Genomic DNA, 12588 nt, shown 5'->3' with positions numbered 1-12588 from the left:
CCTAACAAATACACTGCTGGAAAATCTGACCAGTTGAGCTGGCGTGGTCTGGACACAGTGGAGTCTCATACTTGTTCCTGAGCCTATAAGGAACTGGGGGCTGAAATGTCCAATGGAAATGGTATCACTGTGAATTTGGGAGAATGGAGGTGCTGAGGGATTTGCTCACAACGAGCCTTCCTTTGAGGGCACAAATCATCTGTGCCTGGTTACCAATTATCCTTCCTGTGATTCCTGAATTCCACATAGCCACTTGGTTCGGCAAACAGCCTCTCTCTGTAGTGACACTAGATATTACAGCCTGTCTTTTTTCTGATGTATTTGTATTTATTGGGTTCTTAATGATCTGTCAAATTATTTATGTTAATCTGTTGGTTGGGCTGAAAAATTTCCACCGGCTGTTTATAATTTTTGTTCTGGCTAGAAAAAAGTAAATTATTTTAAAAAATGTATTGGCTTCATTAGTTGCAGCTCCAAAGTATGCTTTCTTCTGTGTTCCGTTCAAGGTTCCTGAGGCGTTCTAGTTAGGAAGAAGTGCATTCTACACCCACATGTATGCACTATTAAAAGTGTAAGCTCCTTAGGCCAGGTGTACGGTACAGAATGCTACTGTGACTGAACACAGTTGCCAACAATCAAGTTAGTTGACACAGTGCTGAACATGATTTAGCGGTCAGTGTGGACTAAGTCTCTTGTTCAGCCAACTGTGATTACCCGCTCATCCCATCCTTTGGGAGGGGTAATGTTCTGTAGTGTAAACAGGCCTTTTAGGGCTAAACCCTGAAGTCTTTACTCAGGCAAAACTCTCATGGAAGTCTGGGATTGTGGACCATGGGAGTATGTGGTCCACAGTGAATTCAGGTGTTATGGTGAAATAGAATGAAAATGGTAAATTGTTTAAATTCCTAGCAAACTTGCAAACTGCAGTTCTGGTTATAAAGATCAGCTGCTTAAAGTGCCATAATTCTGTGTGAGAAATAACTTAACTTTGAGAGTGTTCAGCTGTGTATATGTAACCACATATGTTATACAGCCTGCAGAAAAGGCAATCCAGAATGCACCCATGGATGATCTTGGAAGGTCCATGTCACATGCATGGGCAAAGGTTGCATAGAATCATAGAAAGGTAGGGCTAGAAGCAGGGCCGGCTCCAGCATTTCTGCCGCCCCAAGCAAAAAAAAAAAAAAAAAGTCGCGATCGGAGGCAACAATTTGGGGGGGAAGAAAAGCCACGATCGCAATCGGCGGCGGCAATTCGGCGGCAGGTCCTTCGCTCCTAGAAGGAGTGAGGGACCTGCTGCCACCGAATTGCCGCACGTGCCGCCCCTCTCCCTTGGCCGCCCCAAGCACCTGCTTGTTAAGCTGGTGCCTGGAGCCGGCCCTGGCTAGAAGGGACCTCGGTAGGTCATCTAGTCCACTCCCCTGAACTCAGGAAGGATTAAGTATTATCTGAAGAGAAGAATGAGGGGGGATTTGATAGCTGCTTTCAACTACCTGAAAGGGGGTTCCAAAGAGGATGGATCTGGACTGTTCTCAGTGGTACCAGATGACAGAACAAGGAGTAATGTTCTCAAGTTGCAGCGGGGGAGGCTTAGGTTGGATATTAGGAAGAACTTTTTCACTAGGAGGGTGGTGAAGGACTGAAATGGGTTACCTAGGAAGGTGGTGGAATCTCCTTCCTTAGAGGTTTTTAAAGTCAGGCTTGACAAAGCCCTGGCTGGGATGATTTAGTTGGGGATTAAGTCCTGCTTTGATCAGGGGCTTGGACTAGATGACCTCCTGATATTCTATGACCATCCCTGACAGGTATTTGACTAACCAGTTCTTAAAACCTTCAATGATGGAGATTCCACAACCTCCCTAGGTAATTTGTTCCAGACCTTTAACCACCCATACAGTTAGGAAATTTTTCCTAAAGTCTAACCTCAATCTCCCTTGCTGCAATTTAAGACCATTACTTTTTGTCCTGTCCTCAGCGGATAAGGCAAACAATTTATCACCTTCCTCTTTAAAACAACCTTTTATGTACTTGAAAACTATCATGTCCCCACTCAGTCTTCTTTTCTGCAGACTAAGTAAACCCATTTTCCTTGTAGGTCATGTTTTCTAGACAACTCTCCAGATCTTTCCTGAAGCATGGCACCCAGAACAGGGGACAGTACTTCAGTTGAGGCCTTATGCGTTATCTGAATTTGTAAATCATCTTCAAAAAATGTATTCAATTCATGACTCTGTGTTTGTCATTGGGGGTAACCACCAGTGAATCCCACATCTTGCATTTATGGGTCCTCCTGCAGTAAAATGTTTCTTCTTCATCTCTTGCTTTCAAAGGCTGCAGGACTTTTTCCCCAGTGCATTCATGGAAAGCTGAAGATCACATCTGGGTATTTTTAGGAGTTAGTGGTATTAGCAGACAAAAAAGGAGATGAGACAAAGTGGGGGAGGTAGTATGTTTTATTGGACCAACTTCTGTTGATCCAAGCTTTTGAGCTTACATATAGCTCTTCTCTAGGTTCTGAAGAAGAGCTCTGTGTAAGCTCAAAACCTTGTCTCTCACTGATGGGAGTTGGTCAAATAAAAGATATTACCTTGTTTCTCTAATATCCTGGGACCCCCATGGCTACAACAATACAGCATACAAAAAAGGAGGAGGGCAGGAAGGCGTCCATGTACTTTCTTCTCCTTAGGTTCTACAAGTTGAGTAGATGTGTAATGCTTGTGATTATATCAGACCCTTGAAATCGAAGAGAAAACTGGTGCTCATAGAGGTAAAGTAAATGTATGATCATCAAATTCAAGGAAGGGTGGGTAAGATTTTTATTTATTTTGGCTTGGATTGTGGTGCCAGTATTTTCTTATGGAGGAGGGACATGTGAATTACAGAATAATTATGTTGTGTTTATTTCCCTATCCCTTTTTACACATATACATGATATAAAAATAAATCATAAATATTCAACTGTAATTTGTAATTTGAGCTGGAGTTGATGTCTAGTCACATTCTTCTATATCAATTGTTCTCTTGAAAGCCTTTGGTTAAGCACACGATAATTGGCCTTACCACTACCCTTCACTATAAATCCCCTTATACTTGCAGTGTTTTTCCTTTTATTGTCACTGTTGGTTTGGCTTAAGATTCTATTGAGATTGGTCTCCAAAGGAAATGGGCCAAATTCATCCCTGGTGTGATGCCGTTGGTTTCCATGGAGTTGCATCAGGAATGAATTTGACCTAGTGGGTGGAATCCTGGCCCCATTGAAGTCAGTGGCAACATTCTCACTGATTTCGGATGGATCAAGAGTTCACCCAATGAATTGAAAAGATACAAAAATACAGGGAGATTAAGTATAAACCTGATAAAGTAACTGGTTTCTAGGCTATCCTGTAACAGAAGAATGCTCAAAGTGTATCCATAGTGCCACATACAACCCCCAATCCTAAATGTCCTAAAATACTGTCTGTGTTCCTTGCCTTTTCCCCCATCCATAAATGTGAGGTCAGGGTGAAAAACTGATCAGCTGCAGGTTTTTATTGCTGTCCAATTCAAACATGGACTAATTTCTTCCCATCAAGGAGGAGGAAGAAAGAATAAGCACATAGCTTGTATGTGGCTTATTTTAGTGTAGTTTGTTTTGTTTTGTTTTGTTTTGTTTTCAAATGTGTACTACTAGGGCCTGAAGGCACCTGGTAAATTGCCTGTGTAGCCCTCAGCATGTCAAAAGTCTGGTCAGCTTCCTAGCCCAGGCTAGTCTTAATCCAAGTAAATCTGTCAGACTTTCCAATATTGTGTTTACTCTTTTTGGGTGGGATAGGGTTGTTTTTCTAACATCATGTCATAGTGTTGAATGGGAGGTGATGGCAAAGAAGAAAATTTGACCTTCTTTTGTGGCCTCTGACGTAAATAATTACTGGAGTTCAACCAGTGATTTGCAAAATCATCTCCCGTTCTTTGCCCTAGGATTTAAGAATCATGTGAGTAAATTCAGCTGAGTAGCCAAGGGTTTATGCAAATGTTTAAGTGAAATGCCAGTAACTAATTATGAAGAGAAACTCATTTATGCTCTATAAATATCTAATATAAGACAGGGAAAAAAAGACACCATTACATTTACATTGGCAGCCTTGTCTGTGCTTCTTAAACTGTTGATTTGTCCTGTCAAACGTCTGACATGTGTTTGTGCTTTAAAAGTGAATGTGGATTTCCTGGGTTCCCCTCCCCCTTACCTCTCCTCCTTCTGATTTTTTGAAAATCTGTGTGATTTTTTTTCTCACTTTTAAAAGAAAGTAAAAATAAATTGCTTGGTTTATTGGGAAGATTTTGATTTTTGTTTATTTACTTCCTTTTAGCGGTACTGTTTAAAAAAGTGAAACACTTTGTTTTATGGTTTGTAAATGTCCAATCCATAAAAACAATAGGCTGGAACTGGGTCATTTTAAACATGGAGTTACCTGTCAGTGAGTCACATTTAAATAATTAAAACCAGTGCTGCAGATTTCTTATTTTACCCAATCACAGACTATTTTTAATTTGTATCTAAAATCCTTTATATATATTTAGAAATGGTCAACATTTTCCAGATTTCAAAATCTGAAGGGGAAAAAAAAGATTTTTTTTCGCAAAACATTTATCCTGTTTTTGTTTACCTATAGAGGTGGAAGACATTTTCTGAATATCAGAATTCTTTTGAAATTTTTCATCAATTTTTTTTAAATTTGACTAACGAAAAAGGACCAAGGTTGTGCAAAAATGTTGCAAAACGTGTTCCTACATTTTAACAATACATTTTAAATGCAGACAGATTAGTTATTACAGTATGAAATCTCCAGACAAAATCATGGTTTTTGCATATGAAAATGTGTGTATATATTTACATGTGTGTGCATGCAAAATATATAATAATGTGTTAAATGTTTGGCAATTTATATATCATTTAAAATATCTTATTTACTGTCTCATTCTCCTTTTTTGAACCTGTATCTTTTATATGTGAATAATCAGCTGACTCTTGATTGGCTTTAATTTTCATTAAGAAGAATGATTCCTCTGAGAGTTATAAACATCGTGGTTGCATTGTGTGTAAACAGCAGCAAAAATATTGTCCTCTTATGTGGTATTGTAGTCTGCTGTTTTTGATGGGGCTCAGGTTTCACTCTGCACAAAGAGAGTATTTAATTGATAGCAACTGAAAGGCGCTTTTTTTTTTTTTTTTTTTTAAGGCATTCAGTGGTGTGTAGATGCGAAGGTAGAGAAACAGGCCATATGTTTTGTAAAAGCCAGGCTAATAGCACTTTTGATGGACGTCTGATTTTTAAAGTGCTGTATCTTTCATTAAAATTTACATGTAAAGTAAGGGCAAGCGTGGTGACATGAAAGCTAATGCAACTTGCACATCTTGACATAATAACAATCACAAGAAACTGGAGATCCCAGATGGCAGCTTGGCCTTTGCCATCCTTTTAATAAGCTACTAACTGCTAATTATTGCACTCTTTTGGGCAAGTTAATTTACTGTTGACTTTTAAAGAGACACTGTGCCTTTTCCTGGCAGATATTTAGTCCTTTCAGTTAATGTTTTAAAGTGTTTTTTCCCTGCAGGATGGAGTTTTCCCAGTGGACAGTAACAAAGATGCAAAGCAGCAGAGAGGAGAAAAAAGATAATAATGTTAATAATGTTTTTCCTTTGTAAATACAGTATGTATGTTTTATCTTTGCAAGGACACAGTTTTAGAATTGAAAGGGAAGCTGGCAGGTAGGTTAGAGCCTGAATTTAATTTTTGTATTTAAATTCTTTTTTTTTTTTAAATTAGTGTTAGCTTTCTGATTTTTTTTAAAGTGATTAAAATAAAATCAAACCTTTCCCTTAAATGTGGGAAGCCCTAATAAACCAAACAGACATTGACTAGTGCATGAGAACCTGAGAGTGGAACTGACTAGAAACAGAAAGTGATACTGCTTCAGTATTATTGCTGGAGTTGAATGAAAGGCAAAGTGTAAACGTACAATCATTAATGATTAAGTGTCCATTGGATTTTTGAAATTTTATTTTCTTTTAATATTCCATGTGTGGTCATAGTAAAGCAGGGAAGGGGAACTTATCTCTGTGGTTTTAAAAAAAATATCTGATATTTCTCTGTATCTGTTGAAAGGTGCTATTAATAAAGAGGCCAGTACAGGATGAAGTTTTGAACTGAGAATGTATTTAGGAATAAAGGAACAGCTGCTGTTTAAATGGACTCTAATTCTGACAGTTAATGCAGTTTTGTGAATGCATGATTCTCTGTGATAACATTTGGGAGGAGTGATGGTGGGTAATAGCTTATTTCCTGGGCTTTATGGTAATGCACAAAGTGATGATAATGTCATCAGAAACTGAAATGGGCCCCTTGTCTTACACAACAGACAGCCCTGCAAAATATGAAACCCAATGAAAGATGCAGGTTTCTTGCTTTAAGGCCCATTGTGGCCTTTCATGGATGAGAGTGATAACATTACAGCATTGAACAGTTGATAAAATATGTACTGTGTAAGCTGGATCTGATGCATCCGTCATGAATACTCAAAAACAGCAGCCTTGTTTGCAATGCTCTGCCTGATGGTAAATATTGTGACTGGAGATTAGCTGATAATATGCTATACAAATGGTTGTAGAATCATTATTGCAAAGATTGTCATCCTTTTGGTAAGTGTGTAATAGTACCCAGCCCCCTCCACTATTTTCACTCTTAATGGCTAAGGGCCAGATTCTGCAACGTGCTGAGTGCCCTCCACAACCACTGAAGTCAAAAGGATTTGAAGATACTCAGCATCATGGGTGGGTGCTCTGTACCTTCCAGGATAAAGCACCATAATGTCTATTTCAGTAGGCTTTTCTTTGAGATGCTGATCTTTGAGATGCTGTCTATGCATTGTTTACATGCATGGTGCCATGGTAGTTTTATTAGGAGCCATAGTCTCCTTTGCATTATACCCCTTTTACATTGGTGCGACTGCTGTTGAATCAATGGAGTAACACTGATGCAAAACTGGATTAATGCAGTGAAGAATAGGGCTCTAGTTGGACAGTGGTCTGGGGAAATATGGATCATTCTCACTAAACTATGCTCTTATTCCTGCTCTTGTTAAAGTCAGAGATGGCAATATATTTAAAAGAAACAATTGTATTAAAACAATTTCTTGGGGTAAGGCTCCAAACACAAAATAGAACTGGTGCTTTGAGAATTTGTGTGTACAATTGTTACCATTAAAATGTCAGCAGCATTTTCCAAAAGTTACCACACAGTGGTGTCTGAGATGCCACATTTCTCTCCTATATGTAGAATAAGAAGAGTCTCTGTAGTATGTGTTAAGTGCTTACTTTTTAACACCAACCGCTGTCTGTGTTGTTTAAAGACATTTTTCTCTGAAAACCCCCATATCAGTTTTGACTGGGGAATTGTTTGTGGCTGTGCTTTTATATATTTGAATGTATGATATAAAATCACACAATCCTTTTATCATTAGAAATTGTTGTTGATAAGAAAAATGTAGAATCTGAGTGTGACGATAACTCTGTTTTTAAAGAAACTATTGTTATCTACAACTAGAATTTATTTTCTAAAGTACATGTTATTTTCATTAAAGAATAGTTTTAGTAATGACCAGGGTCATTCTAAATGAGCTGATCACTGCTTCAGATCAGAAAAAATACTCTGTTATGTACAGGGTTAGTTGATGTAAGCCATGAAATATTAAAACTTGGCTATAATAAATGTCACTGAAGAGCCTTTAGAGACAAGGGAGGTGACCCAGAGACAAGTTACTGGACCAACTTTGTTGGAGAGAGAGACAACCTCTCAAGCTTACACAGAGCTTTTCTTCAGGCCTGGGAAAGGTACTCAGAGTGTCATAGCTAAATACAAGGTGGAACAAATTGTTTAGCATAGGTATTTAACACATATATCAAGTGCCCATTCAAGGTGAAGTGGTTCATTAACACTTCTCCAGTCATAGGGAGGAAAGGGAAAAAAAGCTGGGGGATGGGTTAAGTGTGTTATAGATTGTTGCAATAAACCATAAATCTAATGTCTATATTCAGTCCATGATTTTTAGTATCTAGCAAAGTTATGAATTTAAGCTCCCAGACTCCTCTTTTGAAAGTGTTATGCATGTTTCCTTTGAGGATGAAGATTGAGAGGTCAGATACAGAGTGATCACTTTGTGAACACTTGCATCTGAAGAAGTGAGGTTCTTACCCATGAAAGCTTATGCTCCCAATACTTCTGTTAGTCTTAAAGGTGCCACAGGACCCTCTGTTGCTTTTTGTGAAAAGTGTTCACCCACAGTTGATATGGTGCTTACCATCTTTCTGCGTGAATTCATTCGAGAGTGTAGTGATTGTCTTGTTTCACCCACTAAAGGCCAGCTTCCTTCAGGACCGAATTGACTTACTCCAGACACGCCTCAACATTAACAACCTCCCTCAGAATACTGTCCTTGCCACCATGGATGTCACCTCCCTGTAACCAACATCCCTCACAAAGACAGCATCACTGCCTGCCTCAAATGTTTAGAAGATAAAGGACAACCCTCAGATATACACCCCAAATGCACTGCCCAAACCATCCATTTCAACCTCACCCATAACAATTTTTCATTCAACAGCGCTTCGCCAAAGCATGGGAACAGCCATGGGTACTAGGATGGCTCCCCAATATGCCAACCTCTTCATGGGCCACCTTGAAGAAGAATTTCTGGACAAATGCACCATGACACTAATGATGTAACTGACATACGTTGTGTGACAGACCCAGACCAGTGGGGTACAGGAGTCTGGTAGAGGGCAAATACACTGGTCACTGGATGAGTAGTTTTCTGTTCCCTGAGTGACCAGAGAAGGGGCTGCACTAGAGTAATCAGGAACCTGCTAGAACCAGTTAAGGCAGGCAGGCTAATTAGGACACCTGGAGCCAATTAAGAAGAAGCTGCTAGAATCAATTAAGGCAGGCTAATCAGGGCACCTGGGTTTTAAAAAAGAAGCTCACTTCAGTTTGTGGTGCGAGTGTGAGGAGCTGGGAGCAAGAGGCGTAAGGAGCTGAGAGTGAGAGGGTGTGGTGCTGGAGAACTGAGGAGCACAAGCGTTATCAGACACCAGGAGGAAGGTCCTGTGGTGAGACTAAGGAAGGTGTTTGGAGGAGGCCATGGGGAAGTAGCCCAGGGAGTTGTAGCTGTCATACAGCTGTTACAGGAGGCACTATAGACCGCTGCAGTCCACAGGGCCCTGGGCTGGAACTCGGAGTAGAGGGCAGGCCCGGGTTCCCCCCAAACCTCCCAATTGACCTGGACTGTGGGTTCTTCCAGAGGGGAAGGTCTCTGGGCTGTTCCCCAACCCACATGGTGAATCTCTGAGGCAAGAAAATCCGCCAATAAGCGCAGGACCCACCAAGATAGAGGAGGAACTTTGTCACAGTTGATATTTTCATCCTCTGGACAGATGACCTAAACTCCCTCATAGATTTCTGCTACAACTTCAACAACCACCACATGCCCATTAAACTCTCTCCAGAACACTCCCACACTACCATCAAGTTCCTGGACACCATGATCAGCTTCAGCAATGGAACCTTATAAACAACTATATAGAGTAAACCCATAAATCACCACACCTGTCTTTATAGATTCAGTAACCACCCCAGACACACCAAGAAATCTGTTATCTACAGCCAGGTACTCCAATACCACTGAATATATTCCAAAGAGAACGTCCAGGATATGTTGTTGTTCATCCTATGAGTTCGAAGATAACCATGACATCACTGATTGGTTTGGTTTCTGTCAACATGTGAGTGGCTGATCAGGCCAATTTGAGCTTTGAACTGTCTGTGGCACACTGAATGAGAGATGCCCCTGTGATTTACTTGATTAACAGCGGACATGCTGCTGCTGTGAGATTTACACTGCTGGCACTTCTGCTCTACCTCAGCAGTTCTCCTCTGCTCATAGACTGTAGCTCCAGTATGGGTGAAACTTCACCTGGTAGAACGATCATGAGCAAGATCTTCATTGAGTCAGTGTTGAAATGCCTCAAGGATAATTTGAGGGAGTCTTTGAAACGTTTCTTCTGGCTTCCATGAGAGTGTTTCCCCTCTTTTAGCTGACCATAAAAGATCATCTTTGGCAGTCACTCATCTGGCATTCTGGTGACATGGCCTGCCCATCTCATGTGATTTCATCAACAGAGTATGGATGCTTGGAATGCCTGCCCACGTGAAAACCTCAGTATCTGGCTTTGTCTACACTGGCACTTTTGACATTAAAACTTTTGTTGCTCAGGGGTGTGAAAAAACAGACACCCCCACCCCCAAATGACAAAAGTTTTAATGACGAAAAGCACCAGCTTGGACAGCGCTTCATCAGCGGGGTCTGCTCTTCCATCAGCCAAGTTACCGCCCCTTGTTGGGGGTGGTTTTATTTTGTCGTGGGAGAACTCTCTCCCGGCGACAAAGAGTGGCTACACTGCGTACCTTACAGCAGCACGGCTGCAGCAGCACAGCTGAGTTGTTGTAAGGTGCACAGTGTAGACATAGCCTCTGGAACCTTGTCTTGCCATCTTATCCTCATCAGTTTCCTCAGACAGCCCATGTGAAAGTCATTCAGCTTCATAATATGGTGTCTGTACACTGTCCAGGTTTCGCATGCACACCTCAGAGTTGGCAACCCAATGGCTTTGTAGACTTTCAGATTTGTTTGTTGACTATTGCCTCTACGCTCCCACACAATTGCACGTAGTCTGCCAAAGGCCACACTTGTTTTGGCAATTCTAGTGTTGATTTCATCATTGTTGTGAACTGCACATGACAGTGTACTGCCTGGAGGGTTTGGCCATTCACTGTGATAGTAGGCTGTATATAAGGCTTTTCTAGTGCATGATGGTACATCACTTCTGTCTTCTTGATGTTGATTGTGAGACCAAAGTTGTCACAAGCTGAAGAGAAATAGTCCATACTCCGCTGCATGTCAGACTCAGATTTGGCATTCACGGAACAGTCATCAGCAAACAGCAGGTCATGAACAGTCACTTCCTGTACCTTTGTCTTTGCCTGTAGTCGCCTCAAATTGAAGAGCTTGCCATCAGTCCGGTATCTGATGCCAATCCCAGTGTCACAGTCACATAAAGCATCTGTAAGTATGGCAGAGAACATCATACTGAAGACAGTTGGAGCCAACACACAGCCCCGCTTGACTCCATTGGTGACTAGGAATGGTTCAGATGACTCACCGTTGTCCACAATGTGAGCGAGAATGCCATCATGGAATTGCAAAACCATTGTGATGAATTTCTCTGGGCAATCAAATTTTGCCATGATCTTCCAAAGACCCTCCTGACTGACTGTATCAAATGCTTTTGTCAGGTCAATGAAAGTCATGTACAGGTTGGAGTTCTGTTCCTGGCATTTCTCCTGAAGTTGACGAGCTGCAAACCCCATTTCTATAGTCCTGACTCCTTTCCTGAAGCCACGCTGACTCTCAAGCAAGAGCCCTTGTTCAATGTGTTGCACAAGGCGATTCAGCAGAATTCTGGTGAGAATTTTTCTGGGTATTGACAACAAGGAGATGCCCCGATAGTTGTTGCAGTTGTTGTTGTCTGTTACCTTTTGACTTGTACAAGTGGATGATGGGATGCATTCTTGTACTCTGGGGGTATAGACCCTGGAGTCCACATTGACTGGAAAAAGTCCAGGATATGCACCTTAACCATCTTCACCAAATAAGGACACTCCACCAGAGAAGTAGATCGCATCATGGAATGGGCCACCCAAATACCCTGAGAGAACCTACTTCAGTACAGAAATAAAAACTCCTCTGACTGCACACTTGTAGTTGTCACCTACCACCCCACACTGGAACCATATGGGGTAGCATTAAACAATTACAAGCCATGCTCAATGGGGACCACATCCTGAAATAAATCTTTCCTGAACCCCCTCTTCTGGCCTTCAAGCAGCCCCGCAACCTCTCCAAACTCATCAGAAGCAAGCCGCCCACAGACCAGGACCTACCAACTGAACGCAGCACCAGTCCCTGCCAGAACAACAGATGCTAAACCTCTACTCATATCTCTACTGCTAGGATGATTAACACACCTTTCAAGATTCATGGGTCTGACACATGGCTATCACAACATGATATAGCTCATCCAGTGCACTAAATGTCCCAATATCATCTATGTGGATGAAACGAGACATGCTCAAATGAAATCACAGAAAAATGATAAAAGACAAACACACTGTATCACCTGTGGGAGAAAATTTGTCTCGACATCTCCCCTCTCTGTCCTCATCCTCAAAAGAAACATGCACAACACCTTCAACTTTCCCTCCTTATGATTGGAGAGGTGTTAATGAGCCTCTTCATCTTGAATGGTCCCTTGAAATATGTGTTAACTACTTATGCTAAACAGTCTGTTCCACCCTGTATTTAACTATGGCATGCTGAGTACATTTCCCAGACCTGAAGAAGAGCTCTGTGTAAGCTCGAAAGTTTGTCTCTCTCACCAACAGAAGTTGGTGCAATAAAAGTATTATCTCTCCCACCTTGTCTCTCTAATATCCT

At 41.2% G+C, this 12588-nt stretch overlaps 1 protein-coding gene across 15 annotated transcripts in view; it reads left to right on the top strand.

The window, feature by feature from the left end:
- The window catches only part of NRXN3 (neurexin 3), a 1366589-nt gene that overhangs the window by 57453 nt on the left and 1296548 nt on the right, over positions 1-12588 (top strand). The window lies entirely within an intron of this gene.

Source organism: Emys orbicularis, chromosome 4, assembly GCF_028017835.1.
Source record: "Emys orbicularis isolate rEmyOrb1 chromosome 4, rEmyOrb1.hap1, whole genome shotgun sequence".
NCBI lineage: Eukaryota > Metazoa > Chordata > Testudines > Emydidae > Emys > Emys orbicularis.
This window is presented reverse-complemented; position numbering and strand designations above follow the sequence as displayed.